The following is an 18,941-nucleotide window of genomic DNA, read 5'->3' on the forward strand; positions in this document are numbered from 1 at the left end:
TACAGTACTCAGTATGCGTGATATCAACACACAGACACAGACACACCCTACATGCATACAAAGAGCACTACTAAGTGAGCCAAATAGTACTATTACTATCAACACTATTACAGGAATTGTTAATACACACTCACCAGCATGGATAGGCTGCATTGCTGTTATACCAGAGGGTCCTGCAGACGTGAAGAAACTGATGTCAGTGGGCACAACTGTGCCATTGTTACTGAGTATGATACAGGTCAGTAGTACAACAGTCACCTTTCACAGGTCAGCTGCTAATATTGAGGATATCACACTTGCACATTAAATACCATGGTGACAGCTACAAACCAAGGACACACCTCACACATGCATTAACTACCAGTGTACACAACAGTCAACTGTACATATGGCATATTACCTGCACGTTCACTGTCTTGCTGCTGCGTGGCTCCAGCCTCCATCATAATGCATGTCTGCTGCTGTTGTTGTTGCTGGCGGACTGGAGCCACTACACTCATGAGTAGTCCCTCCAGTCTGGTGAGTGGAGGATGTGTAGCCACCCCACCACCTGTGGCGACCTGTTGCCTGTGGATATCCGGCGCACGCTGATGGACATGTCTGATTAAATCACTGCAGTGATGTCGTACCTGCTCATATGTCCTATTATGCATGCCTATGTCATTTACCCGACGGACAAGGTCTTGCCACAGTGCAGCCCTCTCCTGCTGATTCTGGCTGGTGCGGGAAAAGAGTATTGCATAATCCTGCACCAGGCTCTGGTGTATCTCCTCATCCTCAGCTGTGGAGTAGGTGGGATTCCACGGGTGGGCCATGTACCTGAGAAAGAAAATAACCTGGTATCAGCAATATATGTCAGCAGAATTTGGCACACATACTACACATGCTACTCGACTGTTATGATACAACATATCTCACATATGTAGCATCTGTCTGTCTATTGGTGGATACACATGTAGATGGCCAGGTATCAGTGCTCAGCCAGCAACTGTGCAACAGTACCTGGCACACTCCATACGACATACTACCAAACCCCAACAGTCAGAACACTGATTCAGGTCAAGAGCACCTCCTCACTCTGGGGGTTGTATCTAGGTACTGTATGGCCTACATCATCAACTACTGTGAGCTGACCACACACTGATTGCCCTGGATATACATATCCCACCTCCACCACCAGCACAAACGACTATAGTGCATAACATTACAGATACAAACTTTACACTTTGTAACAGTGACATGGTATCCTTTCAGCCCACTGGGCCAGTGGCAGATACAACCCACAATGCTGACCCCTACACAATTGCTTTCTACAGACATCTCCGAGAATGCATAGATCATGCAATCCCATATATGACCAAGACACTCTCCACAAAGGGACAGCATCCTGTCTGGAGGACCCCAGCCATAGACAGATTGTATTACAGAAGATGGAAGCTACTGCAAGACAGAGCATAATTCCATAAAGGGAGGGCATGTCTGAGCAGCACTAGTAAGGATCTATTTTCCATCATACAAAATCCATGGGCAACTTTGAGAGGGAAATCAAGAGGGACACTACAGATAACCAGAAGCCCTTCTTCAGTTATGTTAGCAACCTGGTCAGGATCCATCCTCTATGCCCATGGTTAGTACACAACAACAAATATTTCACTGACACCACAGATATCGACAACATTGTGGCAGACAGGTTCAGTGCAGGTGTCACCCCGCCCTCTCCCCCAAAATAAGACATAGTTATCCCAGCTGACTGTAACCTCCCTGTCATCACAGATGTCCAGGTGAGAGTCACCCTCAGGACAGCAGAATACACAACATGAATGGGACCTGATGGTATCCCCAGTTGCATGCTACATAAACTCTGACAGGAGATAAACACACATATAGAAGTGCTGTGTAACACTAGCCTGACTACAGGATATGTACCTGTACACTGGCGCACATCAGCAGTGGTTCCACTCCACGAAGGAGGCACCTCAACATACCAATACAATACAACACAATACATTACATTACAATACAATACTATACAATATGCTATTGCCCCTGGGACTACAGCAGCGTACTGTTCTGCTACCCTGACCATTGTGACACATGTGGTGTGATGGTACCTGCTGCTGTCACACAGTTGCACAGGGTGACTCATATGGCATATTACCTATCTGACTAACATTCAGCAGGGGTATGTGTGACATGTACTCATGGGTAGTCTTGCTTCTTAACACTGTGTGGTTTATTGCAGGGTATGTCTTATCTGTGGGTAGGAACTCTTACCTCCACATGTGCACTCTATTGCAGTGGCATGGACGACACACAGCAGACATTTAGGTTGTGGATGGTGTGAGGTGTTACTATGGTTGTTGGACATCTGTCATGGGTGTGACTTACATATGTAAATCTGGGAGTGGTAACCTCTATGTGGGTAGCATATGTGTACTCTGTGGTGTTGTCAGTCACTGTGCATTGGTAATGTGTTTGAGTGCATTGCCACAGTGTTGTACATGTCACTGTGTCCTTCTCCATATCTGTAGCTGTCATGTGAGGTCCATACCATGGCATCCATTATGTGGTGTGGAGGGGTACACCGACCTACATGTCCATAGCTGACACACCATGTCCGCTGACACGTACCATGTGCAGGTATTCCAGGGATAGTGTGCCACTGTGAATATCATTGGGGCCACTATTGTACACATTTATGACCCTGTTCACCCCTGACACATGCAGTGGTGGGCAGCCAATCACATATCTGGTGGTTACTGGTGTAGGTGATCTGGAATGTGGTATGGTATTCCAGTTTTGACACTGGTGTTCACTCCATGCCTTTGTCACCAGGCACCTGTTGCAATACATCTGTACACATGTGCCTCACTCAGAATTTATATACATCTCTCTCTCTCTCTCTCTCTATATATATATATATATATATATATATATATATATATATATATATATATATATATATAAATATATATATATATATATATATATATATATATATATATATATATATATATATATATATATATATATACATATACACATATATATATTGATGTACATATATTACTATAGATGTGGAGGGGGGGACAGAGGGGTGTGCGTGACAGAGGGGGTGGGACAGGCTATGTTGCAGGTCGTCATATACAGTCATACCTGTAGGTAGTCTATGTATATGTATCTACATATATCTATATCTGTATGCGTGCATTACATAGATATGTTTGTACAATATTCTATCTACATCTGTCTATGTATTCCTACATCTCTCTCTCTCTATGTATGTATACATATATGCATATCATATATATATATATATATATATATATATATATATATATATATATATATATATACACACATACACACATACATATGTTGACATGCATACGTATGCATATGTTAGACAGGTATATCAACATATTTGTCTACCATACTGTATACACACACTAACATACTGCTAAACATACATAACTGTGAAACCTACTTTGTACATGGCACTACAACCTACAATCAACCAACATTGATATGTGCACATAGATGCTCTCACATACAAATGTATGTACAGTCTTCACTGATAGTTGCTCTATGTCCCCTGCCCTTTACACATCTTCATATACATATGGATACAGACCAATGACACATATGGAGGGTTCACAGTATGTAGACCTTTATAGTATTACTTTACATTACCTGTGTTTGTCACAGCTGCTTGTGTTGCCGTCTGGTTCTCTGTCCTGCTGCTCCACTTCCCAGTTGTCAGCTTTCAGGTAGCTGTTGCTGAACAATTTGTGTGTGTCTGCTTAATTGCAGTTTTCTCTGTCTCTGTCTCTCTGTCTGTCTCTCACGTCCTTCTCAGGGTGCAATGAAAGTATTGCATGTGTGGACTGGGAGTACAGCATACTTTTGTAGGTATCTGCATATGCCCATGTGATGGCCTCTGCACCAATTGTTAGCCAGCATTTGCTAATTGCATGCAGCCAGTTGTGTACTGATTGCAGTTCTCACTGTGATTTCAGAACAGTGCTATAAAAAGGTAACTGAGATAGGCGTAGCCCTTTCAGATTTTAAGGGCAGGGACCATGCTGTTATGCTGTGGACAATGTTCTGTGAGTGTAAAGGTTGGTATCTCTCTCATATTTCCAGGTGTGTTGTAGATTAACATTCCTCCATTCATTTCTCCAATTTCCTGTACTAACTGTGTATGTACACTGACACCTACAACTACTACTACTGTTAATGTGTGTGTGTGTGCTTTCCTTTCACTTTTGCTTGCACTTTGTTGCTAAGGCTTCAATAGTTGCCCTTTACAGTCACTACTTGTATGCCTGCTAGGTGTCTTGACTGTAGTGTGCTGCTGTAGCTTTCCTATTTTCCATGTACATTCACACCTTGGAATGCTTGCTATATCTGCTAGGGTGTTACAGCATGCAGTGTGGTCTGGCTATGGTGTGGGCCTTGACATCTATTAGTGTATTTGAGTATGCTGCTGAGCAGGCCCCAGAGACTTTCAGGTTCATCTGTTATGTGCCTCATGGAATGGTACATATCAGTGGGGTACACCCATTAAAATGTCTGGTATGCTGCAGTTGTGACTGTGGGTTAGCATGAGCATATGTATTACTACACTTTTTCTGCCATGCAAGTGATGAATACTTTCAGGACTCCATAGTTACCATTGCATGTGTTACACCTTTCTGCCTACTGTTTGTACATTTCACATGGGGTCTGTGGGGCATCCCTGTAAGTCATTCACTGCTGCTATGTCTAGGCTCTTAACTATTCAAATATGGTGGTGTCAGACCCATCATGTGTACAGATATTTGCAGGTTGTCCACATTTCTGCCTCATATTTTGGTCAATATCTCATGCACACCTTTTTCTGGCAAGTCACTCTGGGCTCAAGTCAGAATATGGTGACAAACATTCAAGTTTCAGACTGCATACTCTTCCAAACATCCCACAAAGTGCAGACCCTGTTACTCTCTGAACTGTCTGTGTTTGTTGTAACATTATTTGTAATGTGTCCCTGGTTTTGGGCCTTTGCTCCACATATTTTATTACTTGGTCCAGATGTGTTCCTGTAAGAGGTTGTGGGGTATGGGCAGTGCTTATCCTGCTGTGAGTATGTGTGTGGCTTGCAAGGTGCTATAGTGACATTATTACCTACTAGCTTCCAACTAGCATGGCTGTTTCTGTTCACACACTACTATTAAGGAATTCCACTAGTTTTGATAGTAATTCTAAATGGCATGCTTTGTGTACTACACATCTATATTCCCTTTACATTCATTCCTAGTATTACATGATATATTTATTTTAGCACAATGTTCTTGTATAAGAGTCATGGCTTAGTGGTAAGTCATGCAGACTACTGTTTCCAAGGTTCTGGGTTCGCGACTCACAGTGGGATTTTATTTTGCTTTTGAATTGAGTACAGGACCTGTCAATCAAAGTGACTAAGGCACTTTTAAGCAGTTGTAACCGGGTTAGCGCTGGTTTGCGCGGAGCTCACGCATGCGCACTGGCGGTTAGCTCCGCACACACAAGCGCACACCCGATTACAACCGCTTAAACGTGCTTACTCTTAAGACACCAGCTTTTTCTTTGAAAGAAAAGAAAATGGGGAGACAGGAAAGTGGTGAAAAAGGGGTCACAAAGAGGGTAAGACAGTAGGGAAACAAGCTTGGGATGTGCAGGAGGGATGTAGGTAAGGCCCATAGCTGCCCATTTCTTCATCAGCAACAGCTGTGCATATGTATGTAATTTGGTGTGACATTTGAAACCTTCCACCCTGAGAGAGGTGTCAGGACAACAATAATACTTGTTGTACAGCCAATTGTAATTGATAGGTTCCATGTCCAGTAGACATGTGTGCGGAATGGGCAGCTATGTATGGGGCGTAATTTTTTTGTGGGTACAGAGTGCCCTTTTTTTTTTTTTTCAGGTGAGAGTGGTATGTCAGGTGAAGGAAGTCGGTACAGCTGGGGAGGTAGGTTGGGTAGGTAAACAGACAAGACAAACAAGACGCATACAGGGGCAGTGTATGACACGTGTGGGGGGTTACACAATTGACGGGGATGGAGGTATGGATATCTACAGCCCATGAGCCCACAGATGGCAACAGTGGAACTGATATCCCCACCCATAGGCAGTTGCCACTGTTCCTTCACTGCCCAGGACGGGGCTGTGCTGGGGGCTGTGTAGGCGGGGCAACAGGCATGCCCGTTAGTTGCACCACCCGTGCCTCGAGCTGGCGTAGGGGCTTGAGAACAGAGTCCCGAATCTCCCTACGCACCACAGTCCGGACGCTACGGAGGGTGAGTGGTGGTTCTCCTCCGGCCACACTTGCAGAGGGGGGGCAAGCCCCATCCCCTGCAGCGCTTCCACCCGCAGGTGGCACAGGGCCACTGGAGGAGGGTCCAGACTCGGCACTAGTGCCAGGTGCACTCGCCAGCTGAGGTGGGAGAGGTGGGTCCGCTGGAACCCGCCTTCCCTGTCGTACTATGTTTTGCATTATGTCATGACAGTTTGGGTTAGTGACATATAATACCATTCACAATTAGTTGTAACAGCATGCATTAGTATTCCCATTAACCAAACACCCAGATATTCACACCATTGAACAGCATGCATAACAGATGCATAAGTTGAACAGAAATACACAGTCCAACAACATGCAGGGTTAATTGATGGCAACAGGCCATCAGGTGTGGATGTATGAACAGGGCAGATGCATCAACAGACATGCAAATATATATGACCCAACAGGACAAACGTCCAGGGGTGTTAATTGTGATTGCACATACCATTTTCACGTGGAATGGGTTATATGTGGTTATAGGGTGGGGTGAAGAAAGTAATATTAACACCTTCGAATAACAATACATATGCTGTACATTTCTAATAGCTACAGTTATATACACACTACTGTTCTAACTACAGTTTCCTATATGATAACTATTTCATCTTGGTGATAGGACTGTTACTGCAACATCAATATACATTTTATGGTTCTTCATACACATTCATATCTAGCTTTGTTCAGCTACATCATCCTGCTACATTTGCTTTATATAGCTGTAGACAAGTGTGGATGTTTGGTATATCAGACAAACATCCTATCTGCATACTGCAGACTGAGAGCAACATATCCAGATTTTGGGATACACATTCCAGATGCAGCAACACTTTGAACAGATTTTGCTGTTTGGTTTTGAATCTCACATGCATTTCATTCTGTCTTGACTGCAGTATACTTTATTCAGGGTTATTACTACTGTATTGCTGGATTCATGACACTTTCTCACACTCTCTCACTTGCTTTCATTTTACTATTCAGGATGGTACTTCTAGGCTTTATTGACATGTTTTACCAGTAGTTATTACAATCCTTTCCAGCAGTCTCACTTCTGTCATGTTTCAGTATTTCCACAGGGATATATTTCACACATGTGATTTCATCATCTTCTGCAGCTATACTTTTCAGCCTGCTGCAGGTTGTGTACTATTTCCTTACAGGCAGGGCATTTTTATTTCAGAATATATGTCGGACAGTTTCATGTTTAGGTTAAACTTACAGGCTGACACACACTTTTGTAATCAAGCAATACTTGCATACACTTTCACACTGTTACTTGCAGATTTTATTCCTTACTGACTACACTGCACTCTTTTGCTGACTGTCATACTTTTATATTTCTTTACAGTTACTGGTAGTGGATTACTGACCTGCCTGGTGGCGCAACCGCACCAGCCTATCGCCATAGGCTCTGCGGTTCGCAGAACGGACACCTGCAGCTGTAATATAAATGAAGTAATATTGGAATACACATCTCCATAATATCAGCTAGTTTAATTTCTTACATACATAATTAAATGTTACTTACTCAGTAGTGGGGCGTTGGGTGTTTGCCGGGCCTCCTGGATCCAAAGGTTCAGTTGGTCCTGTTTGCGTCTCTTCAGATCCGCATGGTGGTGAAGGACCTGCTCACCAGTCCTTGGAATCCCTGTGGCATTGGTGAGATCATGAGCCAACCGGTCCCACGCCTCAGCCCTGTATGCTCCCCAGAGGACCTGGCCCTGCATGAGTTGGGCCTCATGATTATGGACTAGGAGCCAGACCATGTACCTGGACTCCTCAACACCCCACCTCTGTGCTCGAAAGCGACTACCCTCTCCTACTCCTGTCATTCTGCCTGCAGGTCAGTTCTACAATCGTTTATGCTGTGTATTCCCGCCTATGGGGCTTATATAGTCCGTTTTTCCCGCACATATCTGTGATTGGCCATTTTGGAATTATATCAACTTCAGTAAACCTGCATTGTCATGCTCTAGTTTGTATTCATTCCTATATATTAGCTATTATTGCATTTACAGGCACTGTTGTCATGGCTTAGTGGTTCTGTACCTTGACTATGGTGTATAGTATCCTGGGTTCGAACCTGGCCACTGCTTTTTATTTTTCATGACTGTCTAGACATGCTGAGAGGTGTGTCTGTGTAAAGGCAGTTTTGATAGGCTTGCTCACAGTTGCCCATCGGTTAGCTTGTTTGCGCGGTGCGCAGCTCCGCGCAAATGGGGTACGCTGGTTTATGCCTCATTTGGCTATCAGCACGCATATTACGCTCAGCTCAGTTAGGGGCACATAGATTTAGCATGTTAAACCACTGTTCAGCTACGGGCACTCATTTTACACCAGTTAAACCACTGCTCATCTACGGGCAGATGCACTCACCCTGTTAAACTGTAGCTCATCTATGGGCACATCTGGCATTTTTTATTCTTTTGTTACCTCACATTTCTTCAATATAAATGGGCTATTTCATTACATTTTACATATATTGGGGTTTTATGTGTACATATTTGTCAGGGACTTGTTTCCTGCTTATTTTGAAAAAAAAAATTGGTGTTGTGGGGGCTCGAACCATGAATGCCTGCTTTTCAGCCAACATCTCTACCGCTACGCTATTGCTTCCTGGCTTATTTTGCATATTTAGTTCTTATATGCTTTCCCACTGACTGCTAACTGTAGCTGCGCTACGGGCACGCCCGCACAAACGAGTGCACTCACGGTTAAACATCTGTACAATTTAAAAAAAATATATAACATGTTCATTTATATATATTTTATGTTCATAGTCTGTGGGGGCATGTGTTGTGTTGTGTTTATTCACATTTCCGTGGACTCTGTTGTGGGTGTTTACTTTGGGCACTTTTACACTTCTAGGGGCGTGTCCGCTTGCAGGGCTCAGCCTACGGACACGCCCCCTACTGTCTTACACGGACCGTGTTAGACTTAGGTGTGATTCAGCATGCTCTCATGAATATGCAAAGCATGCTGACATCACTCCGTTTAACTGCAGCCTCCGTGTAAGAGTTATAACTCTTGGCTTTGTGAATCCTTGCCTATGTATATACCTTTTGTCAAAGTCTTCTAGATGCATCCTAAAATATCTCATCCTTCAGCACAGACAAGTCAGAACATACTCCTCCTTCACTCCCGCATACTGCAAGTCCCTGCAGGTCACCCAAGAGTTACCAAAAAAGCCACTAACTCTGCTTCCATACAGGGATGTGACTTTGTCATATGTCAAAGGTTCATATGAGTTGCAAATCAATTGAGCTGCAAGGGCATTTCAGCTTTACCAGTAGCCACACTTAAGCCTTTCCTCCCTTTTCAAGAAGGGCCAAGACATTCATACCAGGGGAGAATTTATGAATACTCAAACAGTTATCCTAAATTAAAGGCAGACAGTGTGTCACACTGTTTAACTTAGAGAGTTTGTTCTAGTGAAGTGGGTAAGCACTATGTTATAAATCTATCCCTCCACCATGTTTATTTATTGTTGGAGTGGATTTTGATCTATGGTCCTAGTATTTGCTGGGTTATTTGATTTATGGATATATAAGAGTTTTTGGACTACTGAATCAATTGTAACCAGCAAAGCCTCCATGCTGCACTTTAGTAACATATAGCCCCTAACTCTAACCTGCATCTTAAACTTAAAAAAAAAAGATTTTCCCATAACATTACCACTACAGAAGACAGTTAGGACTCTCATTACTGAAGCACGCATGCACACACACACACACACACACACACACACACACACACACACACACACACACACACACACACACACACACACACAAATTAATCTATCCCCTAACCTAACCCTAAAAACTCACAATCACACACACTCTTAATCCATCCCCTTACCTAACCCTTACTGTAACCCTAATCCACACACATTAGCAAACAGACACAGACAGACACACGCTTGTACACGCACACACACAAGCACCCCCTACTACTCATTCCTCTTACCTGTTTCAGTAAAGCATACACACGAAAAAAGCTATGTTTGATAAACTGGACATTCAACTGAAAAACATTGTACTTCTGCCTGTTGACCAAAGCAATTATCTACAAATTGGAATCACTACAAAGCACAAGTATATGAAGATGTAATAACTTGGGTTCAATTGACTATATGGTCATACGCAATAGGTAAGAATAGATGGATTCCTATCTTCACTACAGCCATTCATGAATGGAGTTCTGCAAGATTTCAGTTCTGGGGCTAATCATTTTTCACATCCTTTTCTTAGATGTCAGCACTGTTGGCAACAATGAAAAAATATGCAGATGACTGCAAAATTGGGAGGACTGCTTTTAATGTCGGACACTGTTTCCCTTCAACCACCCTTTCAAAAATCATGAGAGTGGTAAAGTAGAAATAACTTTGCCTTCATTATCAAAAAAAAATGATGAAGCAGTCTGGCATTTGGCAATTTCCTACCTGGGGATTGTTGAGTTCACACACCTTTTGACCAATTGCATATAATCGACCAAATGCAGTCAATTAAACAACAGATGTTGACAAATGAGCATGTAGACCAAAATAAGGACAAATATATATATATATATATATATATATATGTGTGTGTGTGTGTGTGTGTGTGTATATGTATATGAATTCACTTATTCACTTCATAATCTCGAAAGACTGAAATCTCGAATTTCAGTTTTTTGAGACCATGAAATCGAATCCACACAACACCGAAAGCCCAAAACTGTGAAATTTAAAACACTGCACACAACACACAGCAAACACCAGACCACACATATACCACAACATACACACCACAGAATAAACAAACAAAACAACACACATCCACAAACCTACATCACAAATAAGCGGGGGTCAAGCCCCCCTGCACTCCCCACCCCCCTACTTATATATACTAACTCCAAGATTGTACATACAGAAAACAAAAGCAAACTCACATACACACATTCTACAGTCACACACACATGCACATGCACATCAGCACACTCACATACACTCAAACTCCCACCCAAAACCCTTATAAAACACTCACTTACCTGTCATTACACCTAAATCCACACACAGCACCGGACACCATGCACATACAAACCCGGACATTATGTTTCTAGTATATATTTTGATAGCCCAAATTTTTTCTCATTTAGTTGTCTTACTGTATTAAAAATATATATTTAAAAAAAACAGTTACAGACTATGTAATATGAGCATTTAAACCATATGTTGCACATTTTTATGACAATTGCTAAATTCTGTCATATAAGAGTTTAAGGCGTGTTTTTACAAAACTGCCAATACTTTGTTATATGGAACCTAATTTAGGATTTCATGTTTATTGTGCATTTGTTTATATTTTGTTGGCAGTTGCGTGATTGCATATGAACAATTATTGTTGTTTATATTTATCAGAGTACTGCTAATATATATTAGTTACATATTTATTATTTATTACTATTTTAAGCATGCAATTTGCACTTGTATATGGGTTCCAGCTCAATGTTCTTTTTAGATACACTGTTTCTTTAACTAGAACTTTGTGCTCTGCCAGGAAGTGATTCATAGGTTCATAGGTTCATACTAGGCTATCTGCCCTAGGGCATTTATAAGCCTAGCCAGAGTGTGTTTGGCTTTTGCCACCCATTTTAAATTAATTTTGCTATGCCCTTTTTCGAGGTTAATATACTGTGCCTCTGTCTAACAGTGACACAGAAGTGATACCCGGGGTAAACCTGCTATCTCCCATCCACTCATCAAGATTCCTCTTGAAGAGAGTCAATGAGGGACTCTGCCTAACCTGGACTGGGATTTTATTCCAGAGTGAAGGGAGCCTCTGGATTATGAATCTGTCCCTCCAGCATGTCCTATTTATTTCAGTGCTGAGGTTCAAGTCTCTCGAGCGCGTAGCTCGATGGGATTTGGATTTTCTGAGGTGCAGCATGTCCATTAATTCCGGGTTGGACATGGCTTTATACATCAGGCACAGATCGCCTCTGAGCATGTGGTATGCCACTGAGTAGAGCTGGAGTTTCTTTAACCGGGCAGCAAATGGCATCTGTTTGAGCCCTTTGATCCTCTTGGTGAGGTACTTTTGGGGTATTTCCAGTTGCTGCAGGTGTCTGGTAAGGTATATCCCAAAAGGGGCATTGTACTCAATTATGGGCCTGATGAGAGATGAGTAAAGAGGCACGATGACCTCCCCTGATCTAGATGTGAATCCCTTCATGATTAGGTGGGCTATATAAAATGTTTTTCTAACCACTTTGGCCACATGGTTGTCAAATGAGAGATTGCTATCAACTTGGGTCCCCAGGTCCCTAATTACTTCTTCCGTACTTAATGTATTACCACCTATGTGGTAATTTGTGGGCACTTTGTTTTTGCCAAAGGGGATGACTATACACTTTTTGGCGTTTAGCTTGAGGCCATGGCTCTGGCACCAGTTGTCTGTTTCTATGAGGCCCTTTTGTAGGATGCTTGTGTTGGCTGGAGAGTTGATTATGGCACCCAGTTTGTAGTCATCTGCGAACTTGGTCAGCCACAGTCCTTCTGTGTTAGCCTGTACCTCCGAGAAATATATACCGAACAAGAGAGATCCTAGGACTGAGCCTTGTGGGATGCCACTTGTAACTGGTTTGGAGTCTGACATGGCTCCAGCAATTTTAACCATGTGGGTTCTGTCCTTGAGCCAGTTTGCAACCCATCTAGTGACATAGGGGTTTATATTTAAGCTGGTGAGCTTATCTATAATGCCCGAGTGGGGTATTGTATCGAAGGCTTTTGCAAGGTCCAGGTAGGCTGTGTGGACCACCTTCACCTCGTCAATGGCCTTGGTGACTGTTTCAAAGAAATCAACCAGGTTTACGAGGCAGGATCTTCCCTTAACAAAGCCAAACTGGGTAGGATCCAGTGTCTGTAGGTCCCCAATATCTTTATTAATGAGGTCCATGATGATCCTTTCCATAGCTTTGCAGACCAAGCTAGTCAAGCTTATGGGGCGATAGTTTCCAGGATCCGTTGAGGCACCACCTTTGTGGAGAGGGACCACTGTTGCTGTACGCCACTCTTTGGGTACATATCCTGTAGTAAGGCTGAAACTGAACAGTAGTTTTATGTTTGGATTTAGTTCTTCTTGGAGTCCATGTAGGACGCAGCCCGGGACACTGTCTGGGTCCCATTGATGCTGTGTTTTTGCTTTGGAGAGGGCGGCTCTTACCTGAGCATCTGAGATGTCAGGGGGGCAGCACTCTGCTGGGATAGATATTTGCCCTTTTGGTGGGGAGGGAGAAGTTTGCGCTGAACCTGTCAGCTAGGATGTTGGCAATGTCTGTGGGCTCGGTGTATTTTTTGTCATTTTGGACTAATTCTGAGCATATCTGGGAATTCCCACCCAGGTTCCTAACATAACTAAAGAAAGCCTTGTGATTATCCTTAGTGTCCTGTGCAATTTTCTCTCGAAGCTGGCCTTAGATGATTTTATGAGTGCCCGTAGTTTTTTGCTAATACTGATCAGAGATGCCTTCCCTTTTGGGATTTTGCTCTACCATGTAGTAGCTTCCTCCTTCTATTGTATAGTTTGTTTATAGCTGGGGTCCAGCAGACAGGACCCCTAACTTTGGAGGATTGAGTCTTGGTTTTATTTGGGATTGCATGATCCATGCATTCCTGAAGGTGTTCATAGAATGCGTTTATAAAGGATTCTGCGGTCTGGGCCATATTTTCCACAGGCCCGGGGGCTTTGAAGGATTCCACCTCAGTTTTGAGGAGTGTGAAATTTGCTTTAGAGAGTTTTTCACTGTGGTTTTCTGGGCAGGGGCTGGGGTCGGGATGTGAATATCTAGTGAGATTAGTTTATGGTCTGATCTTACCAGTGAGGGATACACTTCTGGTCTGGAGCATAGAGTCCCCATGTTGGTGATGATCAGGTCCAGTATGTTTTCCCCTCTTGTGGGAGTGGCAACAAGTTGTTCCATAGCATTTGAGTTTATAAATTTTAGGAACCTTTGGGCTAGGGTGTTGGAGCTAGAGTAATGCTCCCAGTCTATGTTAGGGTAGTTGAAGTCGCCCAATATACTGGTGTTTGGAGAGACCTTCATATTTTCCAGTGTTCTCAGGAAGGCCGAGTGAGGTTCCTGAGTTTGGGAGGGTGATCTGTAGCAGGCTATAAACTGGAAGGCAGTTTTACCCACTGTTAGTTGCACATGGATAGTCTCTGGTGCTTCGTGCTGTGCAACCAACCTGGAGGTGTGGGTATCTTTGACGAATATTGATACTCCCCCCCTCCTTTTGTGGTTCAGTCCAAGTTTTGGGGCTGAAAAACATGGTATGAGGTATAACCTGGTAGTGCTGGGGTGCTCTCGGGAGCCTTGAACCAGGTTTCTGTTACTGCACAGATATCGATGTTCTCCATGCTAAGGAGAGTTTCGAGTGCATGCATCTTGAGGTTTAGACTTCTGGCGTTGAGTAGCATTACTCTAGTTTCTTATATGTGATGATACCTATGGAGGGTTTATATTTTGAGCCTTGCCTAAAAAGGCACTATGGGGGTGGCAAGAGCCTTTGCCAATATCCGAAAGCCCAGGGGTGACAGGTGCAAGCCGTCCCTAGCGAAGCATCGTGGCTTGTCGAGCATGTCATCCTAGGCAGACAGGCATTGGATCCCCTTTGAATGACACCAATACTTAAGCCAATTGTTGAAATTGATCATCTTGTCTTCATATTGTGGCATCATTCTTGGTGAGGGTAAGATGCTACTCAAGGTCAGGGTGATACCAGCCTGGGCTATATGCTCAGAGAGCTCCTCTATGTCTCTTTTCATGTAGTCCAGGGAGGTACGTCTCAGGTCATTCACACCAGCATGGACAATGATGGAGTCATATTTGTACTTGCCTTGGAGTGACCTGAGTGCTTGTGTTATGTGGCGGATCCTAGCGCCTGACAGGCAGCTCACCGTGACCTTCTCCTTTTTCAGCCTGGTGAACAGGACATCAGTGTGCCTGATGATAGAGTCACCTATTACAAGTGTATCAGGTGTGTTGTTTAGCCTTAAGGGCTGTGACTGTTCAGCACACTGGCTTTGTGAGCTATGTGTTGCACGTGTTTTGTTTTGGGGTAGCAGTTGCTTGGGTGTCTGCTTTGGAGGTCTCTGCTGCTTAGGCAGATTTTTATTTAGAGCCTCCGAGTATGTTTTTATGTGTTTATGTGTTTGGTTTGCTGTCGTGGTAGGTCTATGTGAGACTGGAATTGTAGTGAGTGTGGTTTCCTTCTCCTCCTGACTGGTTATGCCAGTACTGAGTTGAGAGAGCTTAGCCTCCAGTTTGGCTATATGGTTTCATCTCTCACATGTTGGGCTGGTGAGCTTATCTATAATGCCCGAGTGGGGTATTGTATCGAAGGCTTTTGCAAGGTCCAGGTAGGCTGTGTGGACCACCTTCCCCTCGTCAATGGCCTTGGTGACTGTTTCAAAGAAATCAACCAGGTTTAAGAGGCAGGATCTGCCCTTAACAAAGCCAAACTGGGTAGGATCCAGTGTCTGTAGGTCCCCAATATCTTTATTTATGAGGTCCATGATGATCCTTTCCATAGCTTTGCAGACCAAGCTAGTCAAGCTTATGGGGCGATAGTTTCCAGGATCCGTTGAGGCACCACCTTTGTGGAGAGGGACCACTGTTGCTGTTCGCCACTCTTTGGGTACATATCCTGTAGTAAGGCTGAGACTGAACAGTAGTTTTATGTTTGGATTTAGTTCTTCTTGGAGTTCATGTAGGACGCAGTCCGGGACACCGTCTGGTCCCATTGATGCTGTGTTTTTGCTTTGGAGAGGCGGCTCTTACCTGAGCATCTGAGATGTCAGGGGCAGCACTCTGCTGGGATAGATATTTGCCCTTTTGGTGGGGAGGGGAGAAGTTTGCTGAACCTGTCAGCTAGGATGTTGGCAATGTCTGTGGGCTCGGTGTATTTTTGTCATTTTGGACTAATTCTGAGCATATCTGGGAATTCCCACCCAGGTTCCTAACATAACTAAAGAAAGCCTTGTGATTATCCTTAGTGTCCTGTGCAATTTTTCTCTCGAAGCTGGCCTTAGATGATTTTATGAGTGCCCGTAGTTTTTTGCTAATACTGATCAGAGATGCCTTCCCTTTTTGGGATTTTGCTCTATCATGTAGTAGCTTCCTCCTTCTATTGTATAGTTTGTTTATGGCTGGGGTCCACCAGACAGGGCCTAACTTTGGAGGATTGAGTCTTGGTTTTATTTGGGATTGCATGATCCATGCATTCCTGAAGGTGTTCATAGAATGCGTTTATAAAGGATTCTGCGGTCTGGGCCATATTTTCCACAGGCCCGGGGGCTTTGAAGGATTCCACCTCAGTTTTGAGGAGTGTGAAATTTGCTTTAGAGATTTTTTCACTGTGGTTTTCTGGGCAGGGGCTGGGGTCGGGATGTGAATATCTAGTGAGATTAGTTTATGGTCTGATCTTACCAGTGAGGGATACACTTCTGGTCTGGAGCATAGAGTCCCCATGTTGGTGATGATCAGGTCCAGTATGTTTTCCCCTCTTGTGGGAGTGGCAACAAGTTGTTCCATAGCATTTGAGTTTATAAATTCTAGGAACCTTTGGGCTAGGGTGTTGGAGCTAGAGTAATGCTCCCAGTCTATGTTAGGGTAGTTGAAGTCACCCAATATAATGGTGTTTGGAGAGACCTTCATATTTTCCAGTGTTCTCAGGAAGGCCGAGTGGGGTTCCTGGGTTTGGGAGGGTGGTCTGTAGCAGGCTATAAACTGGAAGGCAGTTTTACCCACTGTTAGTTGCACATGGATAGTCTCTGATGCTTCGTGCTGTGCAACCAACCTGGAGGTGTGGGTATCTTTGACGAATATTGATACTCCCCCTCCTTTTGTGGTTCAGTCCAAGTTTTGGGGCTGAAAAACATGGTATGAGGTATAACCTGGTAGTGCTGGGGTGCTCTCAGGAGCCTTGAACCAGGTTTCTGTTACTGCACAGATATCGATGTTCTCCATGCTAAGGAGAGTTTCGAGTGCATGCATCTTGAGGTTTAGACTTCTGGCGTTGAGTAACATTACTCTTAGTTTCTTATCCCTTGTGATACCTATGGAGGTGGGTTTATATTTTGAGCCTTGCCTAAAAAAGGCACTATGGGGGTGGCAAGAGCCTTTGCCAATATCCGAAAGCCCAGAGGTGACAGGTGCAAGCCGTCCCTAGTGAAGCATCGTGGCTTGTCGAGCATGTCATCCTAGGCAGACAGGCATTGGATCCCCTTTGAATGACACCAATACTTTAGCCAGTTGTTGAAATTGATCATCTTGTCTTCATATTGTGGCATCATTCTTGGTGAGGGTAAGATGCTACTCAAGGTCAGGGTCATACCAGCCTGGGCTACATGCTCAGAGAGCTCCTCTATGTCTCTTTTCATGTAGTCCAGGGAGGTACGTCTCAGGTCATTCACACCAGCATGGACAATGACTGAGTCATATTTGTACTTGCCTTGGAGTGACCTGAGTGCTTGTGTTATGTGGCGGATCCTAGCGCCTGACAGGCAGCTCACCGTGACCTTCTCCTTGTTCAGCCTGGTGAGCAGGACGTCAGTGTGCCTGATGATAGAGTCACCTATTACAAGTGTATCAGGTGTGTTGTTTAGCCTTAAGGGCTGTGACTGTTCAGCACACTGGCTTTGTGAGCTATGTGTTGCACGTGTTTTGTTTTGGGGTAGCAGTTGCTTGGGTGTCTGCTTTGGAGGTCTCTGCTGCTTAGGCAGATTTTTATTTAGAGCCTCCGAGTATGTTTTTATGTGTTTATGTGTTTGGTTTGCTGTCGTGGTAGGTCTATGTGAGACTGGAATTGTAGTGAGTGTGGTTTCCTTCTCCTCCTGACTGGTTATGCCAGTACTGAGTTGAGAGAGCTTAGCCTCCAGTTTGGCTATATGGTTGCATCTCTCACATGTGTTGGAATTTGTTGGGAGGAGGAGAGGGTTGTCTGTGTACATGAGGCAGTTGTAACACTGCTTCAAGATTCCCAGATTCACCAGCTGGACCGGAGAGGAGATTGACAACTGACCTTTGGACATGCTAGAATAGTATTGGGAATTCCTTTATAATTGAAAAAAGGGCCAATGGGGAACAAAGTACTCAAGGGGAGTTTGTGAGGGTGTAGTGCTTTTAATTTTTTAGTGCTGACTTATATAATTGCTTTAGTGAGCAAGTGCCAGGCTTTAGAGTGGGAATAGGGTGTTTATTATGAGAACTAGATCAGTTCTAAGGGAAAAAGGGAAGAGCAGACTTTGTGGAGCCGAGAATGGTTTATACCCAATTAAGCGGCGCTGCCCAATGCTGCGCTATGCGCAAAATCGCGCAAAGCTGTGCTAAAGCGGGTTTTATACAGGGGGACTTGAAAGAGCTAGAAATTGGCCCAAAATGGCCAATAGACTACCAGATTATTGTGCTGGGAACACTCCTCCAGGGATAGATAGGCTGCTCCAAGCTCCCCACTGCCACTGGTGAACAAAGAAGCCTCCCTTTATCCAAGAAAGGAAATGGGCAACACAGGAACTTTCCAAAAGTCCAGAATACAGCA

The sequence above is a fragment of the Protopterus annectens genome, chromosome 2.part0 (genome assembly GCF_019279795.1).
Source record: "Protopterus annectens isolate FY-2018-M chromosome 2.part0, PAN1.0, whole genome shotgun sequence".
NCBI lineage: Eukaryota > Metazoa > Chordata > Ceratodontiformes > Protopteridae > Protopterus > Protopterus annectens.